At 43.0% G+C, this 22,276-nt stretch overlaps 1 pseudogene; it reads right to left on the minus strand.

Annotated features, from left to right (window-relative positions):
- Nucleotides 1–7,619: 7,619 nt before the first annotated feature.
- On the minus strand, nt 7,620–12,956 carry LOC147461056 (uncharacterized; annotated as a pseudogene).
- Nucleotides 12,957–22,276: the final 9,320 nt, after the last annotated feature.

The following is a 22,276-nucleotide window of genomic DNA, read 5'->3' on the forward strand; positions in this document are numbered from 1 at the left end:
CGTGTGTTTGGCTTAGATCCTTCGACTTAGGTACATGAGGTTGACTTAGGTAGTTTTAGGTAGCAGTCGAGTTCTAGAGTAGGAGTTGGAGTGGTAGAAGCGGTGAGAGGAGAGCTTGAGAGTCCGGAGAGGCTAAAAAGCAACCAAAAACACCATTATCACCATTTCACATGATAGGTAGGAGTAGAGTAAGTAGGACATCATGATTCAGGATCTAGAGCATTTCATACATGTACACTTGCTTGGTAGAATCATTACAAGTTTGTAAAAGATGCAAAAGTGTGTTTGAAAGCCTAATTGAAGTCCAAAAGTTACTGTGAGTGTTTCTGATAGATCTACAGAGCATGAGGAGCATTCTTGTCAGAAAAAACTTTAATTTTAAGCCAGGAGACATCCTATGCGTAGGATGTCTACAAGCCAATATGGAAGGAATTTTGGGACTTTGAGTTGACCAGTGTGTTCAGGAGGTAGGGTTTACCCTAATTTCAATTGGAAAGTGGAAATTTGGCCATATCTTGACAGGAAAAGGCCAGATAGACTGAAATTGCTAGACATCCTACCCAAATAGTGCCAAAACATTATTTTGGGACCAAAAGCATAAGATGGCTGCATGAGCATGTCTTGCATGATATATTGAGAGACTGAAAGGGGTTTCACCTCATTTGGGTAAGAAAATTCTGAAATTTGGGACTTTTTGACATCCAAACCAAAATTTAAGCATACCACGGGATTACTGACATCAAGGGGAAGATGTGGGACGAATCTGGGGTCAAACAGTCCAAAAAGACATCGTACACGTAGGATGTCTTCTGAGTGATTTGGGACTCCAAACTGAATTCTGAGTATACCAAAGCGATCAGCAACTCAAGGGGAGCCTGGGCTTTGAGTTTGAAGCCATTATGATGAAAAAGACATCCTACGCGTAGGATGTCTAATATAAGAAAATGAAGCCAGACTTTGACTTTGAGCATAGTAAGGTGTTATATAGCCTAAGAAAAGCCTTCTAGTCAATTTTGGTCCAATTTGGAGTTGATAAAACTGATCAATACCATCAACAGGCCGTCTGAACAGATTTCTGACTCATTGACCAGCTAATAGGTGTCCAAATCAAAAGGTAAAAGCAGTTGTAAGCTCAGCACAACAAGAGGGAACAACAGTGCAAAAATCCAGGCAAAACACAGCAGGAGACATCCTACGCGTAGGATGTCTATTGGGGCATACTGCAAAGAAAATTTGACCTGGCATAGACAATGAGGTCCCATTTGGCTTAAGGGTTCTAAAACTTCTTTCAGAAGTGAATTTGGACCTTGTTTGCCCATTTCACGAAGCAAAAGACTGAATTCAGACTTTTTCGCGTAAATTGACCAACAACTGAGGGTAGTACAATTTCAGATTAGCAAATCTAATCCAGAACATCAGCAGTGTATAAAATACAATAGTGGTTGAGATTAACTCTACAGTTATACCAATCATTACTAAGATAACCTCTAGCAGATAAATGCTTTGATTCGATTGCCGAAATTAAAACGCTTGTGTACATGTATATTCAGCAACAGAACAAGAAGTTGTGCAGAAACTGACCCATTGCTAGGTGAGTGGTTGAATTTGTGATAAGTTGCATTGATAAGTTTGATGAATTTAAGATCAGGAAGATACATTGTTAGAGACTAGAAAGTGGCAGGTGACCAAGGTAGCTTAGTGTCCATAGAAGAGAGTGTAACTCAGGCAAGGCTAGATCCGCTAGCACCGATTATTGAGGAAGGTACTGATACTGACACTTCATCAGACAAATATTTCTTCATGATGGGTAGTCAATAGCCAAGAGGTTTCACCTATGATGGACCTATGAGAGGAGGAAGCACCTCCCAAAATCCTTTGAATGATTTCAGGCTCACGGTGATCTTCTTGGAGGGAACAAACTCGAGAGGAGACCTAGTCTATTCAGACTATCGAGGCCGCAAGTGCATTTGTATCGAAGAGAGGCTAGCTCAAAGATTGGAGATAATCCGAGTGTATGATGATGGAGATAGATTCGGAGACGAAAAGGGGAACCACTATTTAATAGTTAGTAACCCTGAAGATTACAACAGATATGGAGATAACGTGGCTAAAGGGAAAATGGTTTCAGAAACTCAAGAACCGCCACCAAACATTGATCGGCCCGGAGCTATTTTTATGTATGATAAGAAAAAAATCAGGGTTCCAACTTATAACGAGAATGTGGGAATCTACAAACATGAGAGCGAGGATATAGTCTCTTACTTTCGCAGCAAAGAACCATAGGTAAACGAATTAAGCAAAGACAAGGTTCTTTACTTATTCTCTTATGAAACTACTATGGGGAAGGACATAGTTTTTGTTGATAGATATGGGCGAGAATACCAACGTATTCTCCCAAATGAAGTAGAAAGAGCAATAGGTCCAGGAGCATCAGCATATGCCCCTGCCAAGAAGCGCCTACACCCCAAGCAAGTCAACAAATCCTTTTTCAGATGAGTATGACACTACCTCACATTCCACCCAACTGCAAGCATTCAACAACCAAGACCAACCAGAAAACCAGCCATCATTGCAGGCATGGCTTCGACAGAGTGCAACAATGGAACCAGACCAAAACCGAGATGCATGGTTATCAAGCCGCACGAGGGCTCAGGGATTTGCAAGAACCACCACTCTATTCAAGGTATCAGGCAGAGAGTAAGCCAAAGACTCAAGGATCAACAGAGCCTAGAGGACCACCCATGGAACGAGTTCGAAGAGAAGAACCACCTCCAGCGAGAACCGTTAGAAATTATGGCTTAGGAGCACCATTGGGAGATGAACCAGCCTATTAGAGAAGGCCTGAGGAGGTGTATCGACTAGGACAGGGGGATCCAATGATGAGGTTTGTGGACCATCGAAGAATTAGACCTTCTCAAGTGCAAAAATGGATAAACAAGAAATACACAGGAAGCAGAGACCCAAGAGATCATGTAGCAGTCTTTGTGCGTGTAATTAGAGCTGAAGAGGTGTTAGATTTTCCCACCCAATTTGCAGGATTTGGACTAACCCTAGAGGATGATGCTACCACTTGGTTTGACTCTGTAGAGCGTAGAGACTTTGAGTCGATGGAGGAAGTGTTTGACGAGTTTATCGAGGAATTCTCTCAAAGAGGAATAGCTCATAATACCGTCTCACAGATCCATAAATTCAAACAGAAAGATGAAGAATCTGTACGAAAGGTATCCGTAAGACTAAAAAGATATGTTAAGTTATGTCCTGTTGAAGAACTGCCAACTCAGTCAAGACTTATACTGATATTCATCCAAGGACTAAGGAATGCAGATCTCCAGAAAGACTTACATATGAAGAGGAGCACAACGTTGAATGAGTTGACCAAGGAGGCTCTGTACCTTGTGGAAAATTGTGCAGTCTACAAAGAAGGGGAGTTCAAGGACCTTGATGACGATTCTTCTTCATAGAAAAGTGGAAGCAGGTCTTCTAAGACAGCACCGAAAGGAGAAGTAGCGGTAAACCAAGAGCAGCTTGTAGATGAAGTTCTAAAAAAGATCAACTTGTACCATATAGATGGGGTCCATGGCATCAAATCACTCACTATATCTAGAGCATGACTACTTATGGATTATGTCTCAATGCAACCTCTCTTTTTGCTAGAGGGATTACACATGCAGAAGGACAAAGACTCTATGTTGATGGAAGACCTTACTCTCATGGAAACATAGCAGGTTTAATCAATAGTAGTCGAGGGAGAAGTGCAAGAACCAATTGCACATTTGTGGAGTGTGAGAACAGTCATGAACCAAGACACATGACTAGGGATGTACCAATATATATAGTTGTCCATGCTATTAAATCATCGGCGTGTTGGTGATGAATTGCTAGTCAATTATGGATGGCGTAGACCTCCACGAGCACCCTTAACAGATAAGGGTTAAGAGCTCATTGTATACAATTCCTGATGTTATTTTGAACTCTTGTACCCTAATTCTACACTTTAATTTTCATTACATTTCGTAATGTCGCTAATTTATTTTGATATTATTTTTTGTTGTTTCCAAATGTTATTGAATTCCATGCACATCTCTCTCTCCTTTTATATATAAGCATGTTATTGATACAATCTTATTTACCTTCAAATATGCAGACTGCAGATTATGACATCGATAACGTCACAAATCAACATTCACATGACGTATCTCAAATGTCAATAGAGTGCATGAGGATCCTACGCAGGAGTGATCCTAATACGTATGCTAGACTAAAGGAACAATATTCTAAGGACTTTAATGGACGTGATGATATCTTTGATAATGACGATGGCATGGCTGATTTTATTAAGGATTGGCATCAAAATGATAGTGCGAGCGATATTTCTAACAAACGAGAATTATCTTCGAGAAGAAGCTCTAAAGCATATCTATGAAGGAAGCCAACTGACACAACTAAGTGCAAGCTTACTTATTCTTAATCTTCAAAACCATTTTGGATGGAGTAATGTATCCGTTTCAGCACTATTGAAGTATGTATACATCTAACATATTTGTTTGCTACACTCTAAACATTGGTGCTTGTTTTTTATCATATTTTTAATCAACTTGCAGGCTAGTCTCTCAAAAGTTGTTGCCGACAAGCAATTCCCTTCCTGCATCACACATGAGGTAAAGAAGATGATAAGTAGTCTTGGACTTGACTATTCTTCTATACATGCATGTCCCAACAACTGTATTTTATATAGACATCAGTACCAAGACAATGTGACGTGCCCAAAATGTCAAACGCCTCGTTATAAGATGAGAAAGGTAAGGTCCCTAGAAAGGTATTGAGACATTTTCCCTTGGCTCCGCGTATAAAACATATGTTTCAAAGTCCTGAATTAGCTAAGCTTATGACATGGGGAGCTTTGCTCAAGATGACTGCTCCGAACTGTGCTCAAGGTTCCTTTTAGTTCTTCTGGAAGGGAGAGCCTTCCGTTCTTAATCGAAAGTGCTATGATCACAAACAAAGTGAATGGACACTGTGCGTGCAAGTGTAGAGACTGAGAGATAGAGAGAGAAGAGAGATACGACACTAGAGACGTTGGAAAACCCTCCTCCGAAGGCCCCACTCTCGTTGGCGAGAGTGGTCTACTATTGATTGCACAAAGTGGTACAATGAGGATGCAATGGACTGATGGAACTTGGGACTATGCCGGTGACGATGACGGTGATGACAATGACGACTTTAGGGCTGAAATCTGTGGTCTTCTATCTGCTGAATTTCGGGACTGTTTCGGTGGCTGAAAATGACTGTTTTGGCTGCGTTTTCAAGGGGGGCTGAAAATGGAGATCTTCCACAACCAACTAGGGCTGATTTGGGGTTGTTAAAATGCTGAATTTGCGTTTTTCTACTGCTTGTATATCTTCCCTTCTTGAGTGTGTCTTGTATAGCTTCCCTCCGCAAGGGTGATCACCCGAGGTAGAGACCTCTCGTCGGTCAAGGGCCCTCGAGGTCGCGTCTCACTAAGTCAACTCAAGAGGACGAGTGACTGTGGAGGGTCTCGAAACCCGCCTATGCATAGAGACCTGTAAGACTCTCCCCGCCTACGAGAGAGCACGATGTCCTCATCGAGTATATTCAATTTGAGAAAAATTGTAGCCTTGTCCCTACTATCTGCTTTAACTGAGCAGGCTGCCCACTCCCCTATAGACATGGATGTCACGTACATAGCATGTAAACTATCCGATAAAGCATGAGTTGTAGTCTCCCTCAAGTCCTGCTAGTAAACAGACTCAACCAGATGCAAACGAATTGTAGACATTGCTAACTCATCAAGATCCTGCCAATCATCATCGTGCATAGACTTGGGCTTTGCTGATAAACCACGCAAGGGTTTATCCTACCCCAAATCCGCCAATGCAACAATCATATGCTCCTTCCAAGCAACAAAATCTGCACCATCAAACTATGTCAGATCATAACACTGGAAGTGAAATGAAAAATCATCCATAATGCTCGCAAAAGAGCAACCAACAATGACTAGCAAATGTCAACCAAATCAACCCTAAACTGGCTCGAATCCAATCAACAAAAGTCTGCAAATATGGCTCAAAACCTGATGCAAAATTTCACCAATAACCGTGCAAAACCTTGCACAAAATCACAAGTCAATATGACTCAATGGCGCATAAATATCTGAAAAAAAAATTGGCACAGTCTCCTTTCTAACTAGAGCAAAGTCTCAACAGAACCTCAAACAGACAATAATATATTCCACAATGGCCAATCCCGTAATAAACTCGACCGGAATCACCTCACAAAGTCATACATATGAGCATACCCTCTCTTGCCGGAGTACCACTCAACGACACGTCAAATGACATACATGTGTGTGATGATTGCTGCCAAAATACCTTCCAATCGATGACCAAATGTCTGCCAGATAACTTTAGCAACATTTCGCAAGATCTATCACTATGCGCAATGCAAAATACGGCACACAAGGGCATACACAAGTGACTCGAAACTCCAACCAAATGATGGCTGAAAATCACCTATCAAAGTGGGAGTAAACTCAACCACTAAACTGTCAAAGAGCAACGTGCGGATACGTAGAAGCTATGGCAAGAACCTGAATAAAATCCAACAGAGTTTCTTCTATAAATTGAGCCAAATCTCAAATAATCTCAGCCATAAACAAATACACAAATCCATATATGGCATACATAAAACGCCAAGACCATGGCAACATATCTCACTCTCGCATGAGTGGCTCTCTGGACAAATGCATATCCAAAAACCTGTGTACACCTATGAATCTGCTGATTGCTATAGAAAATACTCCGTGTGTGTGAGATATACCAAAAGCAGTGTGTTTGGGACCCGAAAGGGCACAAACAAACCTATTGTTGTACCTGCTGTAATTCAAAGCAGAATTTCAGCAAATAGACATCGCCATCGCTTCTAGAGCGTGCCAAAACCCTGACCTAGACTCCTGGATCATGTAGATCTGATTTTATATGACGGAGCTACGCAAAAAAGTGGCCCGAAAATGGCAAAAAACAAGTTGCACATAGTCTTGAACCTGCTCCTACTCCACTCTGCGTGATACAATGTCCTCTCAATGCAAGCTCCAATGCAAGAGCTCTGCCACAATAGCATCCAAGCACTCGAATGTCAATCTCTCCTCCACTGAGCACTTCTGTATCGAGCTCCACTTAGCCCAAAGCTCCTCTCACCAAGGAAGCCGCAACCGCCTCCTCGACCAAGCTTGACCACACCAAGCTCCTAAGCTCCAAAGACAATTCGCCTCAAGATTCTCCCCATTGGAATTCCTCCCTTTGCATCGCCCTTGACTGTAACCTCCATGAAGTGCCAACCATACCAGTAGCATAACCATCATCAGTGTGTCCCCACTACTTACTTTGGGACCCCACGCCCGTAGGCCTGCTAGTAATTTCATCTAAAATGGCTTGGCATATAGCCCGCTACCCGGTGTTGAATAACCCCATTCGGGCCAGTACCGGTTAAGGTATAATAGAATGTGTCTAATCACTCGCACAACACAACTCCCCGAATGAAAGGTGGGTTGGTGCTGATCGGAACCCGCCCTCTTGCAATGCGTAGTCGTGATGTATTCGCACTCAGTGGCTCGCCCGTCTCTTCGAGGGGAAACACATCGGCCATACATAACCTGCCCCAGCATTGTTGTTCTTCTCGTACCTGCATATCTCACCCTACACCTTAGTTGTTTGCTGGCCCTCCAACTCAGCCCAATACCGCCTAGTTGTGGTACATCCCCGATTATGCGATCTAGTCCTTGGCTTCCTGGTATGATGTCGAGTCCACCTGACTTGCTCCGCATCCTCTACAACTTGCCTTGTCAAGGTGGGATCCAACGGCCATCTGTGGCCTGCATTTGTGCCAGCACTCGTCTTGCTACATTCCGTCTCTCAGAACTAGCAAACGGCTCTAACTCTTCGGGCTTAATCCCGCATCAGCCAAGTATATTCCAGCGTGCTATCAGCTCAGCACCTCCGTGCATTCAGGTCATTACGTGAAAAAATGCATCCCCGCATGGGTAACCTTCTCCCGGGTCCCATATGCATATCTTCACCTCCAGTAGGTCACTATCCACAACCCCAAGCAGCCCTGCTTGCCACACATGACTTGGGCAGTCGCATTTTTTAACTCTAGGTTGGTAATGGGACACTTTTATGTCCTGGGACACTTTTATGTCCTGTTAAGTGACCATTTTCCTTGAATTATGTCAAGAGTTTCCAAATGGATTTGGAGGTGCTATCTATCTAGAAAGTTGTCTCATGAGCTGAAAAAAACTCGACATTTTTTTGGAATATCAATTCCATCTTTAACCTTGTCCTTGCACAACATTTCACAACCTAAACTGTGTGAAAAAATGGGTCCTGTTTTTGGCTTTTTGCAACTATACCACTATAGAATTTATTTTTGTGAGGTCTATAATGCTAGAGAACTATCTTTAGTAGTCCTCAACATGTACTGATGCTTCTAGGGAGAAATAAATATTAAAGTTGTAAGTTATGACCAAATTACAAAAATTGTCAAATCCTATTTTTTAGCGAATTTTAGCCCTTCTATGATTTTTTTGGTGGATTTCATGATATCCAAATGCATTTTTTATTTTCTATGTCGCATATTGTAACATAAAGCTAATATTCCTTGAGTTTTGGGGCACCTAATACCCTATTTTGCATAGTATACAACGATGGTTGATTTTTTCAATTATAGAAGGAAACTAAACATTCTAGTATATCAAGTATAGCTTTTTCAATATTGTTAGTTTCTTGTGACAACTACATGAATTTTGTAGGTAGTAACCATATCTAGTCATAAGGATCAAATTTCGCTAGATATTGAATAGTTTCTATGGGATTCTACAACTCATAATGTTGAACCCAGTTTTTTCATGTTTGCTGTATTTAGCACTTCATCTTTGTCCCCAAGATTCCCCTTGGTAAGAGATGTATTATTCTTTTGACATGCTCCATGGCTCCTTATGAAAATAAAGGACAATAGCGAACTAAGAAAACATGCATATATTATTTGTATTGAGCGTGGCTATAGAAACTTTGATGATAGGTTTGCAGAATGGTAAAAATTCAACTTGTTTGTACCTATTTATTTTGGAAAAACAAAAAATAGTGAGTGAGAAGCAATCATATGTTCTGATCACCAACCCATTGAAGTTAACTAGGGAATTTATCTCAAGTCCTACAAAAATCCCTAATCTTATTTTTATGCAACAAAACGTAAGAAATTACTGTTTTGATGAAAATGCACTGGTCCATCAACTTTGGAGGCTTGGTGTGACCAAAATATGAGAAATTTTACAAGTTTCTTATTTTTTCCATGTGTAGTAGGCCTTGAACTATAACCTCATGAAAGGATTTTACAAAATGAGTGGATCTACTATGGTTTTGGAGGTTTTTTTCAAAACCCTGAAAGGACACTTTTATGTCCTGTTAGGTTACCAACCTAGTGTTAACACCCATCATCGAACCACGCGCCTAACTATAAGCACGCGGCGATTAATCCCACTGGGTTTGCCTCAGCTAGCTTATGACTCGCGTACACTAGTCTAATAGGCCCCTTCACGGACACTCCCAATCGGGTCTCCATGACCTCCTTCGTGACCCAATGACCTTGCACCACTGTCAATTCATAACCCTAGTCACACCTTGCTGACCACCTTTTCCGGGTAATCCCACAATCATCCTTCCCATGTGTGCTTCAAGCCAGTAGGCTTGTTGCTGACCTTCCTGTTTTCCCGACCGCCATCTGGTCCAAGCTATTCGCAGCCATACTCTGAACACCATTTGTTGAGGGGTTCGGCCTCATGCACACACCCCAACTTAGCGGTATACCGTAGGTTATACGCATATCAAGAGACCCTGACTGGCTCACATCCTTTATCTTCACTTCACAATCAAGCATCACGACCACAATGCCACATTCCAGGTTCGCCACATCTCCTCTCTATTCTTCGCATACGAATGGCTTATTGCCATGGATTTCCATAATCCCCTTCTCAGGAAATTCGAAGGTAGCAAATTTTAGGTCGCTGCGTGTCGCATGCTCCATCTCTCCCCTCTCGTGTGGGGGATAGGAGTCCGCAGGGTTCACTTGGTGCTCCTCCTCAATTTCTTCACTGGTACAATACCCACCATTTCAGTATGGCTCGCAAGTCAACAACTCCTTTTCAAACAGGGTATGACTAGCACTACTTTCGGTTTCATGCAATAGTTTTTCCTCATAATGGGCATCAACATAGCCAAGAAACATCACATCCAATTTCTTCGTCAACTCTTCCTCACTCATGCATTCTTCTCCTTCGTCCACACACGGGACATCCATACATTCTTCTCCTTCGTCCATACACGGGGAATCCTCTCCTTCTCTTCTTTTGCTTGTTTTTCCTCTTCGCGCAGCTTGGCATGCATCATCGACACCTTTTCAAAAAACCAGGTCATCACTTGCTCTTTCCAACAGAACTTGGCATCCATAAGCATTTTCTTTCTCTCGAGCTCTTTTCTTGTTCTTCTACTTTCCAGCCGCATCGCCTCTACATGCTTGTAGTAACTCTCAGTCGTCCTTGAGAGTGTCTGAGTCGAGGTCTACATAGCCTTTTGCACCGCATCCCAGTCATATCCTGGTTTTCCTTCTATCCATCCAGCAAAGCGTTCCCTCACGCGTCGTATCGCTCTTTCAAAGCATAAGAGGGCAACATCCACGTTGAACCATGCCTTCAGTGAGGCCATATCCAAAAGCTTGAAAAAACAGATTGACCCTTAAAACATTAAAATCAGTCACGCCACTTCTCCTATGCAATTGCAGCTATGAAGTCACTTAGTGTAGATGCATATCCATCGACAGCAGAAGCTCCTAAAGAGTAGACCCATCACCTAGCATTTTTGACAATTTTCAGCATGGCGTTTTTCAGCAATGAAAGACCAGCAGATTGAGCCCCTAAAGAGTAGCACATTCAGCCCCAAGAAACCTTAGTTTTCAGCCCTAAACCTACAAATTTTCAGCGTCAAAGACCTACAAAACAATCCCAGAATCAACGTTTTTGGACATAGTCGTAGATTTCAGCCCATAGCGTTTTTGGACAACAGATACGAGATTACAGATTTTAGCCCTTAGGATGGTGTCGTCATCCCCTTCGTCATTGCCGACATAGCCTAGACTTGCATCAGTTCCATGCATTCAGCTTGATCCAGTTGGTGCTATCCTACGCGATTGCAGCTATGAAGTTACACATGCCTCCAATGGGTTAATAGCATGGGAGCTTTTGATGGACCAAAAAAACCAAGTTGATCTTGTTCAGATAGAGGTCTTGATGCCCTGTTTATCAGGCATAGGTCTATTGGGGTGAATTATGAACCATGGGGCCCTCAAGAACATTCCGGTTATCATGATGTCCTCTCATGACTCCATGAATTCCATTTTCAAATGTTTGTCAAAGGGAGCTGTGGACTTTCTTGTGAAACAAGTGAGGAAAAATGAACTGAAGAAGCACTTGCAGCATCTTTGGAGGAGGTTCCATAGTTTAAGGACCTGAGCATTGGGAAGATAAAGATTTTGATCTAAGAGGAGTGGCTGCTGCAACGAATGCACCTTTTCTAGACCTTGTGCCATCAACACATGAAAATCATGGGACAGCTGGAAGCATGGAGGATGCTCATTTGGCTGGACACCACGTAAATTTCATTTGTCTCATATGGTCCCAAGCGGCGAGCATGATAGAAGAGAGGAAAAATCATGCACCCCAACAGTGCATGGTGCACCCTTGCGAGAGTTGCCTATAGCCTGCCTCTACTATACGCTACACCTACTCAGAGAGCAGCTCCGACCGATTTCCACCTTGACAGATCGAGAGTCAAGAGACGAGAGAGAGAGAGAGAGAGAGAGAGAGAGAGAGAGAGAGAGGTGGATGTTAAAAATATTTCTTTCTTTCTACTTACCGTGTTGTGTCGCGTCAATGACCCATGAGTTTGCACATTTTCTTGACCATCCACTTGGGACTCCATCCTGTCCCATACTCCGTCTCTAGTGTGTTGATAACATATTTCTTGTCATCCTCATGCTGATCACTACAGTGCAAAATAAAGCCGATTAGTAATTCAACTAACAAACTAAAATTTATATTTTCTATGTTAATTAATACTTAATCCCATGGTATATGAACCTGCTTTAGATAAGACGAGCAGAGGTCTCCCATCCAACATTTGAGGGCAATTCCGGCTCTGAGCTGGAGGATAGCCCCGTCAGGCAAGATGTCGCATGCGACACCCAAGCTGCCAATGCACGTGTGCATTGGTGGAGGTGGAGGCACTGATGGGGGAGCTGGCGGCTGAGGCAGTGTCTCACGAGTCGATCGGTCTGGTGGCGTGCTACTCTGCCGGTGATGCCTACATGCAATATAAACATATGACAGATTAGATGAGAGTTCTTAAAAACTACTTGATATTTAATTCATAATCACCATAATAGATATACCTCCGAGACTGACGGCCACTAGCTTTTGAAACTGAGTACTAGGAGGTACATTAGGAGTAAGCCGCTGACTCTCATGATGTGATGTACCTAGAATAGGAGTCCTAAGCAAACAAAGACATCAAGGGAATACATATATTAAGATTTCTATATTAAAAAAAAGAATGAAATTACTACTTTATCAATCGAGAAGATTACCGATGTGCTATGGTCTGATCTGCATGAGAGGAAGTCTCCACTCCTGCGTGTGGCTGGAAAAATATACCCTCTCCAGGACGTACGGGCAAACTGAATCTCCCAAGAAACACAATGGAGCTGTCTAAACTGGCGTCATCCATCTCCATATAATCTGAGATAGCCTCCGTCAAAGCCTCTCCTGATAGTCCAGTGGTACGTAGAAAAGTCTTGATGAACGTCAACTTCACTCTATGACCCTGGTCACTCATCGTATGTGTATATTTAAAACAAACCATATGTCAAACTAACACAAACATCGTATCTGCATGTAACATCAATGCAAGTAAAAATATTAATAGATCAAGAATCTACAGACGAGGTCGAAGCAGCCATGAATGGAGTGGACTACAACAAACAAAAATGCTACAGATGCTTCAAAAGGTTATGAATCAACTGCAAGATCAGGTAGCAAAACTAAAAGAGAAACACGCTCAATAAAAAATTCAATGCAAGAGTAAGCTACATGAGAGATTTGATGGTTTGTGGTCGAATGCAACACGAGCTTATAACCATATGTCAGATGTGGACAAAATGAAGCATACCTGGATGTATTCCTGGAAAGGAATCAACCTGAGCTATATGCTGTTGTTGGAAGCGCTTTCGCTTTCGCTTTCGCTGCCTACTCTCACATGGTATCAGACGTTGAGGTTCTTCTCCCAAGCCGACGATCCCCTGCTGATTGCTTCTGTCACGAAAAACTCTCTCAAAACTGAGATCGCTCTCCCTTGGTGGCTGTGATTTCTACAAACATCACCGTTTTCACCTCTCAGACTACGTTTTCTCTGCTATGGAGCCAGATCAGCCATCGCTACTCCCTTCTCTCTCACCCATGAAGGGATTACCCCAGATCAGCCGTTGATAAAGCACTTGCAGTAGCGTTTTCAGCATTAGACACAGTACCAGATCAACCCCTTGAATCATTGGAGAGAACCCCCATTTTCAGCCATAAAAACGCAGCAAAACAGTCATTTTCAGCCACCCAAAACAGCCCAAAGATTTGTAGAATTTCACCTGTTAGAAGACCACAAATTTCAGCCCTAAACTCGTCATCATCATCACTGTCGTCGTCATCGGCAGGTCCCAGGTTGCATCAGTCCATTGCATACGCATTGTACCACTTTGTTCAATCAAAAAGTAGACCACTCTCGCCGACGAGAGTGGGGCCTTCGGAGGAGGGTGTTACAACGTCTCTGGTGTTGTATCTCTCTTCTCTCTATCTCTCAGTCTCATTCACTTGCACGCACAGTGTCCATTCACTTTGTTTGTGATCATAGCATTTTCTCATTAATAACGGAAGACTCTACCTTCCATAAAAACAAAAGGAATCTTGAGCACAGTTCGGAGCACCCATCTTGAGAAAAGTGCAAACAATCATTCCGTTGCACCTAACAAGAGATTTATGTCTGAGATGTTTCTTGAAATGCAGTGACTGCAGGATATGCCCAACGTGGGCAAGGCCAAGGAGCTCTGGTCATTTTTCACTGGACGAAGCAAGGATATCTCTCTAGACGCACTCACATATGAGCAACAGCAATCAAAGGCCATCGAGTAGATCGACTCGAGCTTTTAGGACAAGTGGCTAGGCCGTCTCCCTCAATGTCTCACCTACAACTACCAGCTTATGATAGCCTACGCCCCTACTCTCTTCCAGATGCAATCACATATGCTCTCGAATGTTTTCAGCTGATGCAGAGAGTGGGCATCTCTCGAAATACAATGTTATCTCAAGGAGTGCATTGATTGCAGTAGTGTCAAGTCTGGAAGGGAGGGATTGTTTTCAACAGATGCAAAGAGAGGGCATCTCTCTTCAATAAGATATCTTGACTTTAACTCGTCCGGATAGATCTTTGAGGTCTCTTGGGATAGTTTCCTACGACATTAAAATCCTCTTCTTCTTTTTCTTCTTCTCTAAATGCAATCACGTACACTTGCACCTTCAAGGCATATGGTATTGCACAAGATGCTGATATGGAGAAAAGAAATCATTTTGATATTCTTAGTCAGCGGTTGTTGCTGGACAGACACGCCGCGACGGACGTCAGCACAGCGAGAACTCACCTAACATGTAATGTCAGCTAAAGACGAACCTCGACCCGCAGGCGCGTGGAAGCAAGCATAAGGTGTCAACCTACACTCGGCTGACTCCTCACCAATTCCTACAGAGGTCTCTACCAATTTTCTAAGTCACAGCCTTCAAGAGTGCAAGAGAGGAAGCTTCCTACAATGCTTTCTAGAGCCGAACACTCATCAAACAATCTCGAAACACCATAGAACTTGAAGAAGACCCTACTAATACCAATAGGTCACTCTCCCAAAGGTCTATGAATCAAAATCCCGACCCAAAACACACGGTGCTGAAACACGTAGGATGTCTGGCCAAAATCTGTAGGTCTTCGTTTTCGAAATCTAAAGTGCCTAATGTGTAGTTCTACTCAATGTGAACGCGTGGATATGCTGCAATGCAAAATCGGACAACATATGCTCACCCAAACAACCGATGAAGCTCGTAGAAGGAGCTCACAAAGCCGGACCCTACGCGCGCAATGTTGGTATTGGCGCGTAGCTCTAGTCGGGGGCAACACGCTGCACTTCTTCGCACTCGATTCCAACCACCGGAGCACACATAGCATCAAGATGAAGCTCACTCTCTCTCTCTCTCTCTCTCTCTCTCTCTCTCGTACACAGTACGCTCACTCACAGACTTCAAACCTGTTTTAAAATGACAAAAGGTCTTTCATAAAGGTCAAAAAGTGGTATATATACCTTACAATGTCTCAAACCCTAAAGTTCCAAAATTACCCATCTACTCAATCTAACTATCAAAACTAGGATACAATCTGGAAACTTTTGTAAGTCCCAATAATTACAAGGTGAAAAATCGAGTTTTCCTTAATGAATGAATGATTACAAAAATAATAGTCCTCCGAGTAGTTAGATGCCGTGGGGTGTGTCCAGCTTCTAGCACTCCCCCCCTCCTTGCTTGTGTCGTCCCCGACATGGCCTTGATCTGCTGCTTCATTTGATCGTTTCGCGCATCTTTAGCAGTGATTCGTACCTGGCATGTAGGTTCAGCATTGTTGGGCCAAAGATATATGTATTCATGGTGAAGAACCCCGTATAGAATGCTTCTTCAAAAGCCTGGAGGTGATAGGATGGTAGAAACATGATTCTTTGATACAGCGTATGTATCACCTCCTTAGAAGGCTAACCTAACAGATCATAAGCACATCTGTATGTATCTTGGAAGAAGAATATGCTGTCGGTCACCTAGCCTAGCTTGAAGGTCTCGAACACTACTAGGATGGTTCTGCAAATCTTCCTCATCATAATGCATGTAAGGTCAGGTGAGCCAGTGAAAAACTTTATGGTGCTCGTTAGGGTTTTCACCATGTATTGGACATTTATTCTCTCACCTTGCTTTACGCCTGGCAGCTTTGGGTAGTTCAGCCAAGTGGGTTGGCTTCTTTGAAAAATTTGTTGTGCCTTCCACGTCCTAACCCTTGGTAGGGGACAAAAGCTGAGATTGTCTCTGATATGTTTAGGTGCCTCTACCAGGTGGATTAGGTATTGGGGGTACTTTGTAAGCCAAGCCTTCCTCCACTTTGGCTGAGAATCCACTATAAGCTTAACTCCTTCTGGCTTCGAGGTGTCTGCATTGTAGAGAGGTACCGATGGCTCTTCTTTGATCTGCTTGTTTATTGTAGCTGCCTCATATTTCAGCAATGGATATGGGAGAGAGGGTTGAAGCCACTCGCGCTTGAGAGTGCTGGCGTCGATCTTCTGGATTGTCATAGATTTGAAGACCCTCTGCTCCCATTCCAAGTCTTCCTTCGTGCTTTCTCTTAGCTCTTTCTCTATTGCCTTACGCAATTTTTCCTCCTCTTCTTGTGTTAGATCATGTGGCTCTTGAGAGGATTCTGCTATGCTTTCCTCTTGCATGTGTGTGTCCACAGGATCTGCCACATTTTCGAGGTGGATGCCCTCATTGGCGGCTGGCCCTGAGCTTTCTGCTTCTCCTCCTTGCTGGCCTTTCAACTCCTCAATTTGCCTGAGGAGTGTTTTCTTTTCCACTTCAGCTTCTCCGCCCATATTCACGAGGAGGTCATTAAGTTCAGCGTTTACTCTTTCCGCCTCCTCGAGCTTTTTCTTTATGTTTTCCACTTCTTCTTGCAGGGCTTTTTGGCCCTCCTCCATTCTTGTTTGCATTACGATAGAACCTTCAGCCATCATTAACCTCTGCTTTTTCTCGAGATTCAGCTCCTTCTAAAGTACCTGCATTTGCTCTTCATATAGTTGACTCTCGGAAATGATTTGAGTCGAGCTTGTAGCTCTGACTCTAGCAGGTGATGCTCACAGCCTCTGGATAGTTTGATCTTTGACTTTTAGTTGGTCCTTGAGCTCAAGGACCTCATCCAGGCTTGCTTCTTGTTCTATCTCTACTTTTTCTTTGGCATTTCTCATGGCCTCTACTTCTTTCGATTCTTCAGCCAGCTATAGCGTCAGATTATCCCTTTCTCTTTCAGCATCTCGCAATGACTTGCTGAGCTGCAGACACTCTTCTTCATCTTCTTGTATTTTTTTGCTGCTGCCTCATTTGCTTCTTCCATTGCTTGGCAGTTTTGTAGAGCCGTTGCCAAGCTGGCCTGCAGGTCATCTTCTCTCTCTTTTTGCCTTTGGCTTTGTGTTTGAGAGAATCTACTTCCTTTTTGATCTGTTCTTCACTGGCCTTGAGAGTTGTCATTACTTTCTTTGAAGCCATGGATTGTGCTCGCAATCCAGCTAGCTTTGTCATCACCACGTCCCAGTCATTAGAGGGCGGGTGCAGGTCTACCGTGTCGGTAGCAATTTCTTTTAGCTCCACTAGCCGGATGCCTTGCATCTGTTCTTTATGCCCTGTCCTCGCCAAGTCGAATGTGACTGTGGCGGCTTCTTCCTTTGTATAGCCTGCAGCTAGCACGTCCAAAAATGCATAATAGGCCTCATCTAATCCTTTTTGTTGAGATTCAGGCTTGGCCTCTTCTTTTGGCTCAGGTTCCCTCCTTTCCTCTTGCTCCTCTGCTTGCCTTTCGTCTTGTTTGTCCTCAACTGCATTATCTTCTTGTGGAGGGCTGCCGGGAGGTGGTGAGGGCAGTGGAGATGGATGTGGGCTGGGTTTAGGGCTATCTGGTAAAGCTGCCGGTTTGCCCTTTAAGTCCCTTTCTGCTTTTGTTTTTCTTTCTCTTTCTTGGCTTTCTTGTTCATCTAGCAGTGTCTGCATTATCTGCTCCACTTCCTCCTCGGTGAAAGGGACATGGGGAATGTTTTCTGATGCACTCTTCTGGATGATCCAGACATAGACTCTCCATCAGCCCCTCGAGTCTTGCCGCTTTCTGAGACCTGGTTTCTTTGGCCGGCACTTGAGAAAACTCTTTCTTTCCTTTTTTTTGCTTGGGTTGCTCCTCTTCAAGTGGCTCTAGCCGTCTTTTCAACCTCGTAGCCACCCTTGGTGCCCTTTGCGGCTCATCTTCCTTGTCTTCTTTTACTCTTAGCCAATCATTCTGAGATGGCAGGTCAGGCCACCTTCCTTTAGCGTGTAGTGGCCCATAAACCACCTTGGTGATCAGCTCTCCTGGCACTATGTATGTTGGCTTTTTGTTGCCCATCTTTACTAAGCTGTCATGTATGTATGCCGCATAGTTGATTATCTTTGGGGTGCCTTTTGTCATTGCCCAAGTGAACGTCGTGGCAATTGCACTTGGCGGCATCCTGTACTTCTGTGGCCTCTTAGTGCACATGTGGAAGTATTGGTTGTACAACTAGCTCATAATTGCCACCTTTGGGTTGGCAATGTCTTCAAAGGTGTAATTTGCCTTTTTCTCTTTGTACACTTTGACTTCATCCCTTCTTTTTGTCACACTGTCTCCCTCATTGGAGAGGTCTATTGCATGGGCTACCACCCGCTCTGTGATTATGATCTCTGTATTTGCTCTGCCTTGTAAATCTATTACCTTGGCCACTCCATCCTCTTTGATGCTTGTTACAAACTCCTAGACTCTTTTGATGTCCACCCCCGCCGGTATTGCTTGGAAGTAGTTGTGGAGGTCAATTTTCTCCAAGTAGCCGGCCATTTTGCTTCGTACAAATTCATTGAGCTCTCACGGCAGCATTGGTAGCTCTATGACATTGCCTTCATTGTCTTTGAACACTCCCTGGTAGATTTTTAGGTCATTGGACTCTTAACAGATCCTCTTGTATCCAGGTGCTGGTGGGCTTTAGTGTTCCCTCTGGAATGACAAAGGGTTCCACTTCATCCAGATAATCCTTGATGGTCATTGTTTTCTTTTTTGCCGGTGACTTCGAGGCCGCCATAGATCCTGTTGCACTCAGTAGTCCGAAGTTAGCGTTTTTTTCCATATTAGCTGCGAAACTGAGTTTTACCTATCCAAATGACTTGAAAATTGAAAATAAAGCTTAAAAGGAACTTGTGAAGCTGTGCATGTGCTCACTTTGCAAACCTGGCCAAAAATTTCCATCTAGACATCCTACGCGTAGGATGTCTTTTTCATCAGAATTAGTTCATACTTGACATGCAGGTAGTGTAAGGCTCATGGAACATGGCTATATGCTTGGATTTGAATTTGGATATCAAAAAGTGGATTTTTTGGGGCTTATTAAGGCTTTAGGTCACAATTTGGGTAAAATGTCCATCATAGGTAGCAATTGATGTCCAAATGGGTTAAAAATTGGTATATGGGCTCAATGCACCATGGTATTGGCTCCCATTATGTCATTCTTTGCACAGAAGGCTAAATTTATGCTGAAGACATCCTACGCGTAGGATGTCTTTTTCATCAGAATGACATGAAACTTGTTCTGTGGGTTGTCCTTGGCCTATGGAACATGGCCATGTTCTTTGATTTGAGTTTGGACGAGATTTGATGCTTGTAAGGCTCTGTGAGGTGTTTTTGGGCTCAAAAAGTGTATCTTGAAGGTGTTGGGCGTCAAAAGTGATTAGAATGGCTTCAAACTTGACATATGGGCTCTTCATGATGAGGTAATTGGATCTGGAATGATAAAACATCCCTTGCATGCCAAAAAGGTCAATTAGACATCCTACGCATAGGATGTCTATTTCATCATTTTTTCTCCCTGACCACACAGATTGTTTGCTGATGTGTTGGTGAATGTGTTATGCAAGTTTCATGGGATTTGGAGAAGATTTGGTAGGTCTTTGGCCCATTATTGCCTCTATGCTGTAAATTTGCGTTTTTCTATGCATATGAGGTCAAACTCGGTCCAAATGTGATGAAACTTGGTGTATGGCTTGTAAATGTAATTCAGAACATGTGCATGATAAAAAGTGTTGGAGTCTGTGCCAAAAAGTTCCCTTGAGACATCCTACGCGTAGGATGTCTCCTGGTGATTTTTTCAGTGCCCAGTGCTTGCCCTTTGCTCCCCTAAGTCCCTTTTGAGCCTAATTTCAACAAAAAATTCAAATGGATAGAGTATAACTCCCTGTGTGGACTTCAGAGCCTCCAAGCCGTTTTCTAACTTTTGGAGTGCTTTTTGGCGATGAAATTTCTCAATGTTGATCTCCATAGCTTCCCGATCCCATGGGGATCCTTGCCGTATGGTTTCCGTCGACTTTGGCTTCACTGGAGCTCCATTTGGCAATTTGTCGCTCTAGAAGCACCCGTGGTTGCATTTACATACCTTTGATGATTTGTGGTGGTCTACCACCATAGGATTTGGTTGTTGATGGTCTAGGAAAGCCGCTCGTGAAGTTTGGTGGCAAACGGACTTGCCGTTTGGTCGCAAGTGGAATTTGACGCTTTGTGTGTCTGATACCGTTTCTGAAGTTTAGTGCCGCTTCGGGTCACTTTTTGGTCATGCGGGTCATATAGAATTTTCGAGCATGTCGAGATGCTCCTACCCATGAATTTTGATAGCATTTGGTCGTCGTTTCGCCGATTTCCCATTTGGTGGCCTCTTGCGGGTTTCTGGGAATTAGGGTTTTTCCCGATGGTTTCCTACTGCTTTTGGACATCCAGGACTGGTCTCCTAGACTAGGGTAAGGTGCCGATGAAGTCTTGCTGCTTTCGGGTTAGCCTTAGGCCGCCGTCTCTCCTTGTAGGTCTCTACCGCTCGCTTTGTGTGTGACCCCTACGCTAGTTTTTGCGACATAATGACAAACATGCGCGAAAACTCAAGGTGGTGAGCCTACCTCTCATGTCTGGAGCTTATCGGGTAGTCGTGCGCGTCGTAGAAGCTGTTGGAAGGTCGATCCGCTCTAGGTGGCAGAAGCTCTCTCCACAAAATCAATAGTGAGAATGAGCTAAAAATGGGGTGAAAATTTCTTATAATGGAGGTCCCCGAACCACTTTTCATGAAATTTGACATGTGCTCCTATCTTCTTGCGAGATGGGGTTTAGGCTCAAAAATTTCTTGATTTGGACTCCATTTGCTCAGTTTACTAGAAATTTGGCATTTCGGTCAAAACCTGGCCAAAACACGCTTTCCGCTCCAGTCTCATAATTGCACCCCCACTGTACCATAGGTTGTCCTATAGTCACTGATCATCACCATATTTTTTGTTTTTTACGATTGTTTTTCACCGGCTTTTTGTATTTTTGAAGTTTTTCTGCCGAAAATTAGCAAAATTAAAAGGAAAATAGCAAATCAAACCCAGAAAATCCCCAAAAATCATAATAAATCACAAACATCACCGCAACACATTATATACACTCACATGCAATTTTTATGGCCGGATTTCTCCGTTTTACCAATATTTTGCCTGAAAAATGGCTATTTCTACTTATATACACACACCTATGTTGAGCTTATATGTGAAGCTACTCGATATATGACACCCAGGTCCCCTCTATATATACATCATCTCATGTGTGTATTCTACACACTTTGGGGTTCTATTTCTGTGCTCTCTATTTCTCTCTCAATATGATATGAGAGCAGCACGTTTTTGTTTTCGATTTTTCGCCTAATTGGAAACGATTTTGCAGAAACTACCCTCTAAAGAGATCGGAATCGATGTGGTATACAACTTTGCAGAAGGAAGTTTTTTCAAATTCTTCACCGATTTTGAGTTATCGTTCGCGAACTGCGTACATGCTTGAAAAGTAACTTCCGCTTTTTGGTTTTGATTTCTCTACTAATTGAAAATTTTTTTGCAAAAACTACCCACTTGAAGGATCGGAATCGATGTGGTCTACAACTTTACAGAAGGAAGTTTTCTCAAATTCTGCACCGATTTTGAGATATCGTTCGTGGACTGCATACATACTCTAAAAGCAACTTCTGCTTTTTGTTTTTGAGTTTTCTCCTGATTCAAAATGATTTTGTAAAAACTACCTGCTAAAAGGACTGGAATCTATGTGGTCTACAACTTTGCAGAAGGAAGTTTTTTCAAATTCTGCACCGATTTTGAGTTATCGTTCGCGGACTGCATACATGTCGGAAAAGCAAGTTTCGTTTTATGTTTTTGAGTTTTCTGCTATAATTGAAAACGATTTTGCAGAAACTACCCGTGCAA

The sequence above is a fragment of the Adiantum capillus-veneris genome, chromosome 3, assembly GCF_014529385.1.
Source record: "Adiantum capillus-veneris isolate H3 chromosome 3, ASM1452938v2, whole genome shotgun sequence".
NCBI classification, from domain to species: domain Eukaryota; kingdom Viridiplantae; phylum Streptophyta; class Polypodiopsida; order Polypodiales; family Pteridaceae; genus Adiantum; species Adiantum capillus-veneris.